The following is a 16,014-nucleotide window of genomic DNA, read 5'->3' on the forward strand; positions in this document are numbered from 1 at the left end:
ATTTGGGCTTTCTGGACAATATTTAAAACTTCTCTAGTAACTTCCCTACCATGCTGGCATTCTTTCTTAATAACGTTATTTATGCATCTTATTCCATGTCACCTGGCCCAAACACTCATTGTCCACATCTCTCTCCTAGATGCCATGCTCAACCTCACCCTTGCTATATGTATAGGCACACTCTATTAATTTCTTACAGTGAAAGGAAAATGGTCAGCTCTCTTTTAGAACCAACTGGTTAATTTTCCCTAAATTATTCCTGACCTCACACACAGTACTTGGTATGATTTGGCTTACCTTCTAAATTTTCCCCATATCTCTTGAGTTTTTCCTACTCATTCCTAATTTTCCCTGCTTGTCGTTTTCCCTGGTGATACCCTGATAAGCAGTTACCTAATTTCATTTTATATTAAAATTATCATCATACCAGATATATTTTATATGTTCAATAAATATTTCATTTGTTAAATTGATGTATAATTTTATGGATTCCAAATTTCAAAACTTTCAAAGTATAATCAAGTGTTCATTAATATTGAATTTTATTTTTTATCCAATCTTTTCTGAGCTTCCCAAACTCACTTTTACTTTCAATACACTCAGAGTATTAACTAGATTTTATTTATTTGCCTTCACTGAAACAATTTCTTTTGACAGCTTCCATGACATACCACTTACCTTGTTTTTATTCTGTTTCATTCATTCATTTATTCAATATTTATTGAGGATAAATATTTATTGCTTCTCTTATCTTTTATCATGTTATAAAAATTAGTACTTTATACTTAGTTAAAATTGTTTCTAGATTCTGACCCTACATTATTTCTCAGTCTTAGTTTCCAAAACTGTATTTTGGTATATGTCTGTGTGTATGTATGAATATGTGTATCTCTGGATATATTTATTTTGAGTCAGATTTATTGAGTCAATAAATTCTAGTTATTAGGCAGATGTTATTTTAAACAAAAAGAATGTCTCCTGGTCACTATTTTGGTTAAATTCTTAGGAAATCCATGTGTATAGTTTTCTGTTGCTTCTCCTGGCTAAAACCAAAAGGAAACCCACATATATTTTATCATTTACATTTAGGTCAATTGAATTAAGCAATAACTGAGGGTTTCTTGAGCTTTTAAGAGGGAATTTCAATTTAAATATTAGAGAGAATAGATGTTTTTACAGGGTAAGTGTGTGTGAGAATGCGGGTAATCCTAGAGCTGCTGGCAGCCTTTGTTGTGCGCTGAGAGATGTGCCTGTCCTAGGGAAGGGCCAACCTAGAGTGAAGAAAACCCGAGAGGCGGAAAGAATAGACTGACCTCTGATGTCATCCTTTGAATTTCTAAATCCAGTTTTGCTCCCAAACTAGTTATTATTAATCATGTAAACCAACCACTATTTTCTCTACATATTTTCATTGAAGCAGCTTGAGTATTTAAATTTTATTTCTTTTATCTTTCTTGAAGCTAATATGATACAGATAGAATGTTCATAAAATTTGGGGTATAGTAAGAATGAATTATAGGTCCTAAAAATTTAAGTTACCTTCTCCAATGTCTTTACCTGAAATATTGACCCTGTACTCAAATTTATGCTGCAAAAAATAAACTTTACTTTTGAAAGGACTGTTTATGTTTGTGTCACCCACATTTTGGAAACTCTGACCATATTTGCAATGATTTAGACTCTAGCAGGTCCGAGAGAATTATATATCATAAAACTGGTGGAGAAGATGTATTTATGTATTTTTAAAATTTAGTATTCTATACTCAGTGAAGTTCCCATGGAGAGTAATATAAATTACCATAAAAATGTTGAGCTTAAATCAAATATAGTTTTCCAAATATAGATTTATGGTAGAACTAGACTTCTAACAGTTTCCTCAGAGTTCTTTTATAAGGTGGATTTGATAGAATGTTTACCACATGTGTTTCATGGTTTCACTGTTGAGGATGACTTTCAACAAATTATGTCAAATAAAAATTTACTCAACAAAATCTTCTTGTGGAAATCTCAGGTGAAATAGTGTCTTTATGATGAACTGTTTGAGTGCTACTTCCTGTCTAAATGAAGTTCCATGGAGACCATGCATTTTGAGGTTCAACACTGAGGCCAAACTTCAAGGTGTATTTTGTTCATCTTTTTCTAAGCATCTGAGATCTGCACAAATATTAAGCTTTTATCCTGAGAATACTTTCTCAGACCATTGGGGCAGGAAGACCTGATCTGCTGTATTACTGCAGATGGCTCTCTCTAATTCACCAATAGTTATTAAAGGCTCAAATCATGGGTTCTTAAGTCCCCCCAATTTTCTGGGGTTTTTTATTTGTAAAAGGCTTTTACAAGAATTACTGTACATGCACAAAAAGACCCCATTTAGAAAATAGTTTGTGAATCCCCATTCTGTACAGTAATGGTCCATATACCTGTATTAAGTCAGTTTCTTTAATAAGGAGAGTGCTTTTTTAGTATTTGAGAAATCTGCCCCTGCTGAGGTTTGAACCAAGTACCCTTGGATCTAAAAGCATTTGCTTCACTCTTTAGATAAAGTAAAATCTTAAAGGGGGGATGGGGAGTTCTCTTTGACTTTGGAACCATAACTTTGATAATTTTATTTTCTTTTTTTCTGAGTAATTTCCTTAGTCTCTTCAGTCCATCCTTTGTTTTATCTTTCCTGGAGTCTTTCTTAAAATCTGATTATTTGGCTATTGTTGGCCTTTAAAAATAGGAAACATGAATCTCTGCATCTAAGACCTATATTTAAAATCTAATAATGGCAGTGTTGTTAAACTAAATAATTTGTAAATGTCAGATCGCAGGCTTGGGCTGCAGAATTGCTAATATTCTCCCACCTCTAAGAATTCATGAGTCTAAGTTATTTGTGTCAGGTTAAAAATGAAATTTTTTCCTATAGAAGAAAAATGATAACATAGTAATCTTCTATAGTCTGTGTATTCTTTGATGGTGGCCAATTTGCCAGGAAGACTTCTACAATCCAGTTCTTAAAAACATATGGTGATAATGAAATAAAAACTTAATTTTCTAAATTTCCTCAGAGTTTATATATATATATATATATATATATATATATATATATATATATATATATATTTGCTGAAGTCTAATGTCCTGCAATTCATGATGAAATATTCCAGCATTTTTTTTTTGCAAATCTCATCATATCCAGTAAGGTTTAACAAGAGAATTACAGGCACTTATGAGCTTTTCTAAGATTAATTTATTTTATTCTAAAAACCAGATTGTGTTCCAAGTGTTTTCTAAACAAAATAGAATGTAGAGATCTTTAATAAATAGGACAGATGGTACAGTAGGTTCTAATATTGCAGGAACTAAAGTGATTTTTTTCCTCCTCCTTTGTCATAGCAGAATTCCACTCCCAGTTACAACACCCACAGGAAACCATTGTTTCCAACATAGTTGCCATTGTTTCATCATTAAACATCCTTAATTCTCACAATAAGCCAGGTACTTTATGTAACATATAAAGACTAGTTCTTGCATAGAAAAATGTTTATTCAAGGATGACATTGGACACATTGTAATTACTCCCACTAGAACCATATATATTTTATAACAAAAAGAGTTTGGGAGCAAAAACGGAGAATTTAGCAAGGCCTGTTTTCTTTTTGCTGCAATGCCAACCCTATTTTTTTTTAATTGATAATTCTCTGAGGTCAAAGTGGTAATAATCTAGATCTGTATTTGCCAACTTATTCAAGATCAGAAAATGACAAAATTTTGTTATTTAACAGGCTCTTTGAAAACCAGGTAAATACTTTCTTGGACAATCAACACCAATCCAGCCCTAAGTTCTTGGAGTTACTTTGTATTTGTTCTTCAATGAAGTCACCAGCAACAGCTAAAACCTCCAAGTTCAAAGCTGACCTGAAATCAAGCTGGAGAGTCTTTTGTTTCAGAGAGTAATACCAGTTCTATACTATATTTGGAATACAAAAATCTAAAAATAAACACAGTTTATCCATAGTTTCTTTAATGTCAGACATAGTTAAATATAATACAGGTATATAAATGACCAGCAAAGTGCTTACAACATGGTAATTATTCAATAAATATTTGTAGAACAAAGGGAGTTCCAATGACTATGGTAAGAAAAACATGAATTATGACCCCTGACCATACGAAAATAAAATTAACATTTGCAAACCAAGTAGACAGATTGATAATTGAGAAGTGCGGGTTCTGAATTTCTGCTTCCTTGACCTAGCCTTTACATGTCAAAAATAGTTTTCCTTTCAAGGCCAATGTTAGGCATTTTCAAGTTTTGGGGCAATAAGAGCATTTCATTGAAAGTTCCTCAGTTGATTTTTCCATTCTGAATTGTTTTCTAAAAAAGAAAAAAAAAATTAAAGAAGAGTTCACAATTTTTGGTAATAGAAAGTAAGGGCTTGAATGCTTTGTTTTGTTAATTAGAAGATTGAAAGGTTTACTATTTCATTCCTAGTTTCTCTGGGATGTGGCTAGGAAGGCACTGACCTCCTAATGGAGGTAAAATAAGTATCACTGAGATAATGCAAGAATACAGAAATGGAATTTAAATTTTAGACTTCTTGCTTCTGCTTGATAAAGTAAACATAAAAGTTGTGTACAATTATTTTAAATAATCCTGAGCACTCCAGTTGAGAAGTTTGTTCATTTTTATATAACTGTGTTTTCCTGTAGGTAGCATGAACATCAGGATTACAATTTTTTCCAGGCTATGATTATTGCTTTCTCAAATATGATTCAGTGTGGGCAATGCCCTTTCCTTCTATCTGAAATTCTTTATTAAATAATCATAATTGTCAGTAAATGTGTTCCACAGAAAGATGAAGAGACATGAAATGGCAATTTAAAGTTCTATAAATGCTTGTCTTCCACTGTGTCTTCCTTTAATTCCTTGACTGGCATTGCCTGCAGTATAACTAGCTCCCTGAAAGAGGGAGGATCCAGATCTTGCGACCAAGATAACTCTCTCTCCTCTCTCCCTGCTCTCTCCATCCTCCCTGCTCTCTCCACCATCCTCGCCTTAATCATTCAGACTTCTTCTCCAGACTTGTTCTGTTCTGCTCCTTGGATGAAATCTCAAGCAAATATTAAAAATTTTTCTGGATGTTGTTAGATAATAGGTCTTAGTATAGGTCACTTTTGGTAGAAGTTATAAAAATGTCCCAATGAAGGAAATATTAAAAATAACCTGAATTTCATATAAAATCAAGCTTCTTTCCCTTTCTAGATTGGTACTGTTTTATACATAGGGCGATAAAGAGAAAGGGCATGGTTAGCTTTATCTTCATTCCTCACCTTTAGCCCTTCTATCCTGTATCTACTTCCCTTGCTTGTTGAATTTTCTAAGTATTCCACAGATAGAGTGAGAAAAATGAAGAGATGTTCAAATCACTAAAGATCTAATCTGATGACATTAATTTATCTAATGATGCTGTTCTTAAGAAGGACACCCCAGATTTCTAATTCTGATTCTCCCAGATGGTGATTGTATGAATTAGTTGGAGAATACCCTGTCAAGACCCTTCGATTGCAATGATCTAACATGATCAGGTTTCTATTTGGCTAGCTGCTTACAACTTCAGTTCTCAGAGTGTGGCAAGTCCACTCCACACAGACTCTCACAGAAGGACTCTATCATCCCTGCAGGAATCTCTTAGAAAAGTCTATTTCAGGCTGGCTTGAGTCTGGCTTTCTCTTACCTGATCTGCATTTGGTCTATGGGAAACTCATGTCTTTGTTTCTGGCATGTGACTGTTTTTCCCAGCCATCATCTCTCTGCTTCTTCACTATACAGACCCTTCCAGTCATTGTCTTTAGCCTTTTAATTTCTCACATGCAGGTAAAAAGCCATCTAATTCTAGACGACAGATCCCTGTGAGTGGTCCCTTCACATTTTTCCTATCCCCACCGTACCCTCATGATAAAGAAAAATTCTCTACTCTTGTCCAAACAAATTCTTTCTCCAGAAACAGCCATTTTCTATACCCCTCTCATCTTTAGCTAGTCTCTCAAAAAAAAAAAAAAAATAAGGTCAGAGTTAGAAAACTGTTTTTAACCACCTTCTTTTATAAGTCTTCCATAAGTGACCTAAGCCCTACATTTTGGGGTACTTCAGCATTTAAAACATTTGTTCCCTAAATTCGGGGTCTTGGCTAAAACTAAGAAAGACCTTACTTTAGCATCTTGTTGTGATGATTGGTAATTAATTTATTCTTTTTATTGGAGACATCTGTCATAAAAGTGAGGCTCTTAGCTATCCAAAGTTGAGAGATTTTAGGAAAAAGAATAAGGCCAGTTAGGTAAGGGAATTTTACCAAATGAATAGAATCTCAATTTATTACTGCATCTCTCTTCATATTTGCAGATAAATACTCATCTTAATTAAGCCAATGTTAAACCCCATTATTTGTTCTCTACCTAACTTCACGGAAGTTCAGAGACAAAGGCCAGGCCATTCTCCAGACCTGAGTTACTGTGTTTGTTCTCCACTTAGTGAGAGGACTTACCTTGTGTGCAGGCTAAGTGTGCATTTGTTACGTTCAGCAGCATCTCTGCTATATAGTCTCAACCTCTGACTAAGCCATTTACTCTGAGACAGCAGTGATGTCTCTCCTCTCCTTTCAGTCAGATCTTGACAATTTAGTCCACTTTGGAAACCATTTTGTTATCCTTTCTTCTTGAACCAGGAATATAAGCTATAAAATAATTCATTACTATAAATTCATATTTTAATTAATCCAACCAACAATTCTTTAATTGTATTTTTTTTCAGTTTAATTGTAGTAGTATGATTAACGTAAGTCTAACCCATGGGGTCAGTATTGAGTAAACTTTACAATTCATCTTTAAAGTATTTAAATCAATAAATCCCAGTAAATCATTCTTGAGACCTGTCCAACCATAATTTTGGCTCTTATGGGTATAAAAATATTTTAAGATGGAAAAATAATTATTATGAAGCATAGAGAGATTTTGACCATTTCTTTGGAAACACATCTTAATAATAGCAACTGTTCACCATATTACAAAACAGAAAGGATTAATTTATTGTGGCATAAGAAGCCCTGCCAGTTGCTGAATGCCCTAAATAGTTTCTGAGATCTTTTTACATCGTTTAGACCTCAAGGAAAAACAAAGCCCCACCTCTAGGTTTGATAGCAAACAATCTCTGCTTCTTGTGTGCTAGGCTTCGGTTGTTCCTCTGATAATAAGCTTCATGCACATTTACTAGGAAGCTGGGCAACTTGTCAGCAGGTACTACTGATACTGTGCAACCTTCCTTTCATGCTCCAGTAAGTCATGACTTTTGAGCCCCAAATTTCTGACAGATGTCCACCAGCTGGTCCAGCTCAGGGAAGCTACTTTTGTATATATCTTGGCAGCTCACATGGCTCTGGTTCATTAACTCCCCCACAGCTGGACCATGTTGTCAGGTGCCTGTTCACGTTTCTTCTTAAATTGGGAAACTCGCTCATTCTCACTGTATATGTGCTTTGCCCTCTGCTTGGGTTTGAAGATGAGCACATATTGAGTGTCTGGATTTAGGATTTGTGTTCAGAGTCCCTGCAGGCTAATTTCTAGGTACCTGCAGACCTCCTTGGAGACATGGGGTTCAGGTTGAAGAGCATCTTCTCTGATCAACAGCATTTCTTCCAGACTGACCCTTAGGTTGGCCTGTGCCTCCTTTAGTCACAGTACTTTATCTCATTGCAGGTTTTTGTTCTTAGTCAAGAGCTTTGCAGCCAACAGATACTCCATCTCTCTGATGGTAAAATCAGAAGTTGCTGCCTTATTCATCTTCACACAACCATTAGCAATCAAACACTACTCTGCTTGGGAGATTCACATTGGTTGCTGTGAATCTATTCGGAGGACTAAACTATTAGCTGTACATTTCCTCCTTCTGCAAAACGTATGGGCTGGTTCATCTCTCCTCCTTTGGTGCCAATATAACACTCATTCTTGGCACAGATTTCTGCAAGTTCCACCTTGGATAGGTTCATTCCCAAACTGTAAGTGTCTCCAAGTCAGCACCACATACCAAAGCACTGGAACTGGAGAGGTGATAACTGGATGGGATGGTTCTGTCCACCAAGCATCTCATTCCAATTTGTGTTACTAAGACCAAAGTGTTCCTCAATTCCTTTAAACTAACATTGAAAATAGTGCCACAGAGGCTTGGTTTTGTCAATCTGATTATTAGCATTAGTACTGAAGTCTGGGTGCAGGACACTCGTAGTGGCCAGTTGGGGAGTGTACATTTTCACAGGTTTCACAGCTATTAACATATCTTGTTTTATAGCCACAGGAAGAACAAAATATCCACAGTAATTAATACGTTATCCTTATAACGTGCCTTTGCTAAAATTAAACAGCACAATACCAAGACTTCCTCTATAATCTTCACCTATGACCACAGCTCCCACATCTCTGAAGCATTTTGCAGCCAAGGCAGAACGTGGAGCTACTCTTCTGCAGCACTCAAAAGTAAGAGCTATCACAATGTCAGTTTGCATAAGAGTGTTCTCCATTGGTGGTACTGTGCAATCGGAGACACTGCACAGGTCATAACCCGCAGCCCACAAGGACCTCTGGGTCGGAGCAGTGCCATGCTCGGAGAGCCGGAAACTGAGCCAAGTGGAGATGCACGCTGTCTTCCTCTGCAGGTGGGGCAGACTTGCTGGGGGAGATGGCGGCTGCCTTGGAGTGTTGCTGCCTGCAACCATCGCTCCACAGGTTCTAATGTCAAGGCTCCCAGAAACAAAGGAATCACATAGAAATGCCGATGACAGTCAGCTGTACCCAGTGCTGCACTTTAGACTGGGCAAGGCAGCAGGTTCAATTTCGTTACCCAATTTTATTTCTGAAGAATGTTTGGAACTTCAAGGTGAATAAGGAGAAATAAGACAAGCACAGGAATTTAATGTGATATATAATCTATTGACTATGGTTAAGATACTCAAGAAAAAATTCTGGGCTCTCTCTCCCTCTAGGGCCCATCCTTGCCTTTCCCCACCCATTTCTCCTAGGCCCATTTTCCTTGCTTCACTCTTCCTCCTAAGCTCCAAAGGCCTGTATTTTTGCCTCTATAACTTGTTTCCTGAGCTTATTGCTTCTATGGCTCACTTCTTCTACAATAAATAAACAAATAAACAAACCTGTGAATATTGAGAGGAAAGAGGTTCACTTTTGACTGAGAAGCGTGAGACACTAAGGACTTAGAAGGAATTCCTTTTAATCAGCACCTTAAATGTGGTAGGAGATTACAATAGGAGACTTGTGTGCCAGACTAGGAAACAACGTGAATATAGTGAAAATATTGCGGCCATGATTTTTGTAAAACCTTGTTGCATATAATATATAAAAAAGAATGAAACTAAAAAGGAAGGTTTCAGCCAGGCTTGGGAGAGTCATAACTGCCAGCATTAGAAAGATTAAACTTTATTCAGTTAGGAAAGTGTGTAAGAAATTGTATTAAAATTTCTGAAGAAGAAAATTAAATAATTGGGTCAGCTATTGAGAATGGTTATATTGGTAGCAGAAATAGTAAAATAAATAGGATGCTTGAAAATGTAAAATAGAAGGTAAAGATGGATTTCAAACAATGATTTAATCAAGAAGCAATGAATTCCTAAATGAATATGGTGGGAGGAGATGAGAGGAATGAAGGTGGGAGGTATTTCTGTGGTCGAGAGGATAAGACTTGAATACTGATTGTACACAGATACTAGAAAGGGAGAATAGTGTTCATGACTTCAGGGTTTATACCCTGAAGGTATAATTATCCAAAATAGAGAAGAAAAAGAAGTTCACATACAAGAAATAACTGATGGCATAAAATCAAGTGTTATTTTTGATGTTCACAGGAGAGAGCAATCAGAGGTTGGAGTAATGAAAAAAAAAAGGCTTCTTTAAAAGCTTTGAAAGCTGAACAAGAATTCCTAGTAAAAATGGGATAGGATGGAGATGTAATGTATGATTAAATGATTCTCTTATTTTCATCTAGGCTTTCTAATAAAAATATGTTGCTACAGATTAGTCTGTCCTTTAGATGGTACCCAAGATGACCAAGAATAGAAAGAATTTGGGTTAGATTCACTTAGAATGATATTTAAGGTAGCTCAGTAATAGAAGGAAGAGACTTCCTGGAATTTGGTCTATTTTTTTCAACTTATTTTTAATTAACATTTCTTTGGTGTACAGTTCTAAGAGTATTTAGAAATTCATAAAGTCATCTGGCTACCACTAAAGTTGACATATGGAACATTTCCATCCACCTCTCCAAATTTTCTGTCACTGTCTCATTTGTACCTTTGTAGTCAGACCCTTTTCCACAACTGATTAGCAACCACAAAACTGCTTTCTTTCCCTATAGCTTTGCCTTTTTCAGAAAGTTGTAGGAGGCACAATTTTAAAATGACATTCACCCCAGTCATGAAAAAACTCCCATTATCATGCTACATTGTATGGGTTGGCTTAATCATAGAAGCCCTTTAAAAGCAGAGAATTTCTGCCAGCTGATAACAAAACAGGAAATCAGAGATATGAAGCAGGAAGGAAGTGGATCAAGGTAACTTTGCTGTTCAGCTGTTGAAGGAGGTCACGTGGAAGGACCTGAATGTACCCTTCGGGAGCACAGCACAATCCTCCACTGACAGGCAGCAGGGAACTGAACACCAGAGTTCTATAATCAGTCATGGGAACTGAAATCCATCAATAACATAAATTATTTTGGAGATTGTTTCTTCCTCAGAATGTCTAGGTAAGAACCCATCCCAGATGACACCTTGCTTTGTCCTCGTGAGATCCTAAGCAGAGAACTCAACTGAGTCTGCCCTGGACTTCTGACATTCAGAAGAATGAGCTAATAAGTGAACGTTGCTTTAAGCTGCTGATTTTGAGGTGATCTCTTAGACAGCAATAGAACACTAATAGTCATATAAATAAAATCATGGAGTATGCTTCCTTTTGGGACCGGCTTATTTCATTCAACATAATGGATTGAGAAACATTCATCGTGTTGCATGGATCACTGAGTAGCATTCTATTTAAGGAGTGGGCCACGATTTGCTCACGTATTCACCACTTGGAAGGCTATTTGGGTTGTTTCTAGTTTTTGGAGATTGAAGAGAGGTTGCTCTAATGATTTGTATATAAGTTTTGTGTGAAAATAGGTTTTTATTTTTCTTGTGTATCTATCTAGGAGTGGAATCTCTGTGTTACATAATAAGTATATGTTAAAATTTATAAGAAACTGACAAATTGTTTTCTAAAGTGGCTGTACCATTTTGCATTTGCATCAGTGATATTTGTGAGTCCCAATAGGTATTGTCAGAGTCATCTATGTTAAGCATGCTAATAGATGAATGGCAGAATATAATTACTAAATTTGATTTTTTAAAATATACTTACCACAATTTTAGAGGTTCTATACAAATTATTATTTTCATAAAATTGTTATATAAACATAAGCATATTTTAGCTTCTTCATTTAAAAATCATATTTTGAAAATTACCATTGGACTAGACTATACAATTTTAGACAATGGTAGTTTTCACTGAGATACTAATAAACCAGATTTGGGCTGAGATTTGATCATTATCAATGTTTACTAATACTAGCTACTGGTTATGTACCACGTATTATGCTAGATACTCAGGATAAAAGATGAGAAATATGGCCCTGCTCTCAAAAACTCTGTGCCTTCTGATGAAACAAACACATCATGTGTAATTGTAAAATAGTCTGGTAGATGTCAAAATGGGTTATCAGGTTACAGGTGAGGGAGCGATGGAGTTCACTTAAGGGAACAGGCTACTGAGGTGATGAAATAAGACCATAGGTGTGCACTGCCTGAAACTGAAGGCTCACTGGCAGTGAAGATTAGCAGTGGAGAGTGATGGAAACAGGCTGCCAGGTGTGTTTTTAAACAACTGAAAGTTTGGGAATGGAGAGATGTTTTCTCTCAAATTCTCCAGGTTGTTGGAAACTTCCCAAGTAACTACTGAATATATAAACTTGAGGATAACCTGTGACATGATTTTGTACATTTCCAATAGAAGAGATTCTCATTCTTACATGTGTTTTCATGGTAGAAACACAAAACTGGGCAGAACAAACATGCTTTAGAATTAATTTTTAAGGGACATGAGTAGACATAGTAAACAGGATTTCTTGTCAGAATCTTTCTCACTTTGATGTTGCCCTTGTTTTGAAGTTGGTCAATCATTTTTGTAGTACATATATATGTGTGTGTGTATGTATACATATGTGTATATTAATAACACAGACTTAGTCGGGAATGATTAGAAATAAGACTTCACTAGGACCAATTAATATAAGTGGCCAGTGCTATGTATGATCTTTGAATCTCATATTCTATAACAATTAACCTAAATGTTAACATACAGAGTACATGCTGAAGGTAATAAAAGGGACTTTTTTCTAGCACATCCAGTGTTTGCGTATACAAGGCCAGAGTGTATGTGGCAGGATTATATGTGTGAAGAGCAAATGAGAGAGAGAGCAAAATTGTGCCAAACAACATAGGGATTGCATATAAGTGAATAAATATAGGGTTAAATATCCAGTCATTATAAAATCAGTGTCAAAAACATTCCCACATAAAATGCCTGAGTTCTAAAGGAAATATTTGGACACTTGAGTTTTATTTTATTTTAAATTTCAGAAGAGTTTTCACTGAGGTAACATTTACTTTTGAGGTGTGTAATCTGGGCTCGGCAGGTTGTAATTCAATAACCTTTGATGTTCACCACTTGTTTATGAACTGTGCTGGAGATGGCAATCTAATATCTTCCACAGAAATGCAGAGACAAGCGCAAAACATCCTTTTCTGTTCTATTCATAATAATGCCCTTACTGCCAGAATGTAACCAAAGAACTGTTAGAAATGTAAACAAGATTCCCCCTGTGCAGGAAAGAGAATGTGATTGGTGTACCAATATCAAAAGCCAGTGCATTGGGGGAAGCAGAAAAATGTGCTACAATGTGTACAGTATCCTGAAGCATTTCTAAAGCTATCTAAAGTATGACATAAGCACTGAATCTAGAGACTATAACTGATTTGTGCCCACCAATGTATTTTCAAAATATTAAAGCATTTTCTTTTGTCTGTCTTGGGCTTTTTGCAACCTGTCAGATTGAGCTAGATTTTGTGAGAGCTATTGAGACACCATATTGCAATTTTTGAGAGCTATGCCCTTGATGGCTTGCAATAAACCACACATGATATTCCCATTGGGGGAAAAGAAGTTGTAAACTGTCACGAATATTATCATTTACATGATTTGGAGCTTGGGGATCTCTTGTTTAGATTTTTAACTCCAGATAATCACAGATTTTTCTGTTTTGAAAACAACAGTTTGAATATAAACCCACTCAAAGAGGCACATAAGTCAATTTCAACAAACTAATTAATTTCTATAAAAAAGAAATAATTTCACATACTCTGAATTTTTTTGGAGGGTTGTTTACGAATGTATACTTTATTTGCAGAATCAGTGAAAAACAGTTATACTGATAAACATTGGGTAGAACTCAATTATCTGAATGTAAAAATGACATCTAGCCAGGTAACACTGTGTAAATGTATTAACATTCATCCAAAAAAGGTAATTACAAAGTATCAGAATAAAACACTAAAAAAAATAGTTTATAAAAATCCAATCAGGCAAATCTGCACTACAGACAGGAAAAGTCTGTTTATAAAACTATTAAAATAGAATTTTAAATGATAGAATTAATATCTGTTATGTTCAAAGCATACATAATAGTGGCAGATTTCAAACTTAAAAAATCTGTTTTTCCCTCCAAACAATGTTATTCTTCTTGAATTTTCTGCAAATGGTTCCATCTTATTAAAATTACTATCAAAGGTAAATATATTCTTTAAGAACAAATAGACCAGATGAATGATCCATTTGGTTATCTTCTAGCAATAAATATAACCTGTCTATAAATAAGTATTCTATGACTTTTTTATTAACAAAAGTAGAAATATATATCTGTGGACACTCTTAAACACTCAATCTGTCTAATTAAAAAAAAAAAACTTTGTACACATCCTTTATTCAGTTTATGAACAAGCTACATTACAGATGATGAGGTCTGTTTGGAAAAAGTCCAGCCGTTTTTTTTTTAATTAAGTATATTTTGTTGATTATGCTATTACATTTGTCCCCCCTTTTTTTTTCTCTTTCCACTCCTCCTGCTGGTACCCCCATTCCCTCTAGCATTCCTCCCCTTAGTTCATATGCATGGGTCATACATATAAGTTCTTTGGCTTCTCCATTTTCTATACTATTCTTATCATCTCCCTGTCTATTTTGTACCTATCCTACCAAATATATTTCTTATACCTTGTATTTTACCCCCCTCCCCTCTCTCCCTCCCCACTGACAACCCTCCATGTGATCTCCATTTCTGTGATTCTCTTCCTATTCTAGTTGTTTGCTTAGTTTGTTTTGTTTTTGTTTTTTAGGTTTAGTTTTTGATAGTTATGAGTTTGTTATCATTTTACTAATCATAGTTTTGATCTTTCTCTTCTTCTTAAATACGCCTTTTAACATTTCATTAATAAGAGCTTGGTGATGATAAACTCCTTTAGCTTTACCTTGTCTGGGAAGCACTTTATCTGCCCTTCCATTCTAAATGATAGCTTTGCTGGACAGAGTAATCTTGGATTTAGGTCCTTGCTTTTCATGCTTTGAATACTTCTTGCTGGTCCCTTCTTGCCTGTAAGGTTTCTTTTAAGAAATAAGCTGATAGTCTTATGGGAACTCTTTTGTAGGTAACTTTCTCCTTTTCTCTTGCTGCTTTTAAGATTGCCTTATATTTAATCTTGCATAATTTAATTATGATGTGTCTTGGTGTGTTCCTCCTTGGGTCTAACTTCTTTGGGATTCTCTGAGCTTCCTAGACTTCCATGTCTAGTTTCTTTCTCCAGATTGGGGAATTTTTCTTTCATTATTTTTTCAAATAGGTTTTCAATTTCTTGCTCTTACTCTTCTCCTTCTGGTAGCCATATGATTCACATGTTTGTATGTCTAAAGTTGTCCCAGAGGTTCGTAAGCCTCTCTGCATTTTTTGAATTCTTGTTTCTTCTTTCTGTACTGGGAAAATGTTTATTTCTTCCTTTTGTCCCACATCATTGATTTGAACCCTAGCTTCCTTCCCTTCACTGTTGGTCCCCTGTATATTTATCATTTCCTTTGGTATAGCCTTCACTTCTTCCTTTATTTTGAGGCCATACTTAATCACTTCCTTAGCATCTTGATCACTAGTTTTTTTAAATTCTGCATCTGATAAGGTGGCTATCTCTGTGTCACTTAGTTCTTTTTCTGGAGTTTTGATCTATCCTTTCATTTGGACCATATTTCTTCGTCTCCTCAATTGGGGAGACTCCTTGTGTTTCTGTGTATTAGGTAGAGCTGTTTGATTCCCTGTGTTGGTGCACCTATTATGTTGTAAGGTGTAGAGCCTTAGGTATGGGGCAGGGACAGACAATCTGCTTTGCCACTTTGTGGTACTGTATGTGGGGGAGGGGTTGGAGAAGGAACAAATTTGCTTGCTTGGCTCTTGCCCCATTTTAAGTTACTTCCCCCTTCCCCTAAGTGACTAGCTGCTGCCCTGGTGCTGATTCCCCTAGTGGGTGAGTTTGTGTATGTTTTAGGACCCAGTAGGCCCTTTAAACAAACTCTCTTGAGAGACCAGCAATTTCTTCCACCACTGCAACTCCCACTGGTTTTTACAGCCAGAGGTGATGAGGCTCTGTTTTCCCTAGGCTGAAACCCTGGACTGTGCACTCTGGCTTGGGGCTGGGATCACTCCCTCCCCAGTTTTCCCTCCCTGTTTTTATCTGCCGCATGTGAATGTGCGACAACCTGTTTGGCCAACTGCCACCACCACCACTTCAACACGCATCCTCTCCACCCTGGCTGCCTATCTCTGCCCCTCCTACCTGTCTGGGTGAG

The 16,014-nt window shown here is 36.0% G+C and overlaps 1 pseudogene; it reads right to left on the reverse strand.

Moving 5' to 3' along the window:
- Positions 1–7,135: 7,135 nt before the first annotated feature.
- On the reverse strand, positions 7,136–8,351 carry LOC129079808 (N-acetylgalactosamine kinase-like; annotated as a pseudogene).
- Positions 8,352–16,014: the final 7,663 nt, after the last annotated feature.

Source organism: Pteronotus mesoamericanus, unplaced genomic scaffold (assembly GCF_021234165.1).
Source record: "Pteronotus mesoamericanus isolate MK-2021 breed Mesoamerican mustached bat unplaced genomic scaffold, CSHL_Meso_final contig_82, whole genome shotgun sequence".
NCBI classification, from domain to species: domain Eukaryota; kingdom Metazoa; phylum Chordata; class Mammalia; order Chiroptera; family Mormoopidae; genus Pteronotus; species Pteronotus mesoamericanus.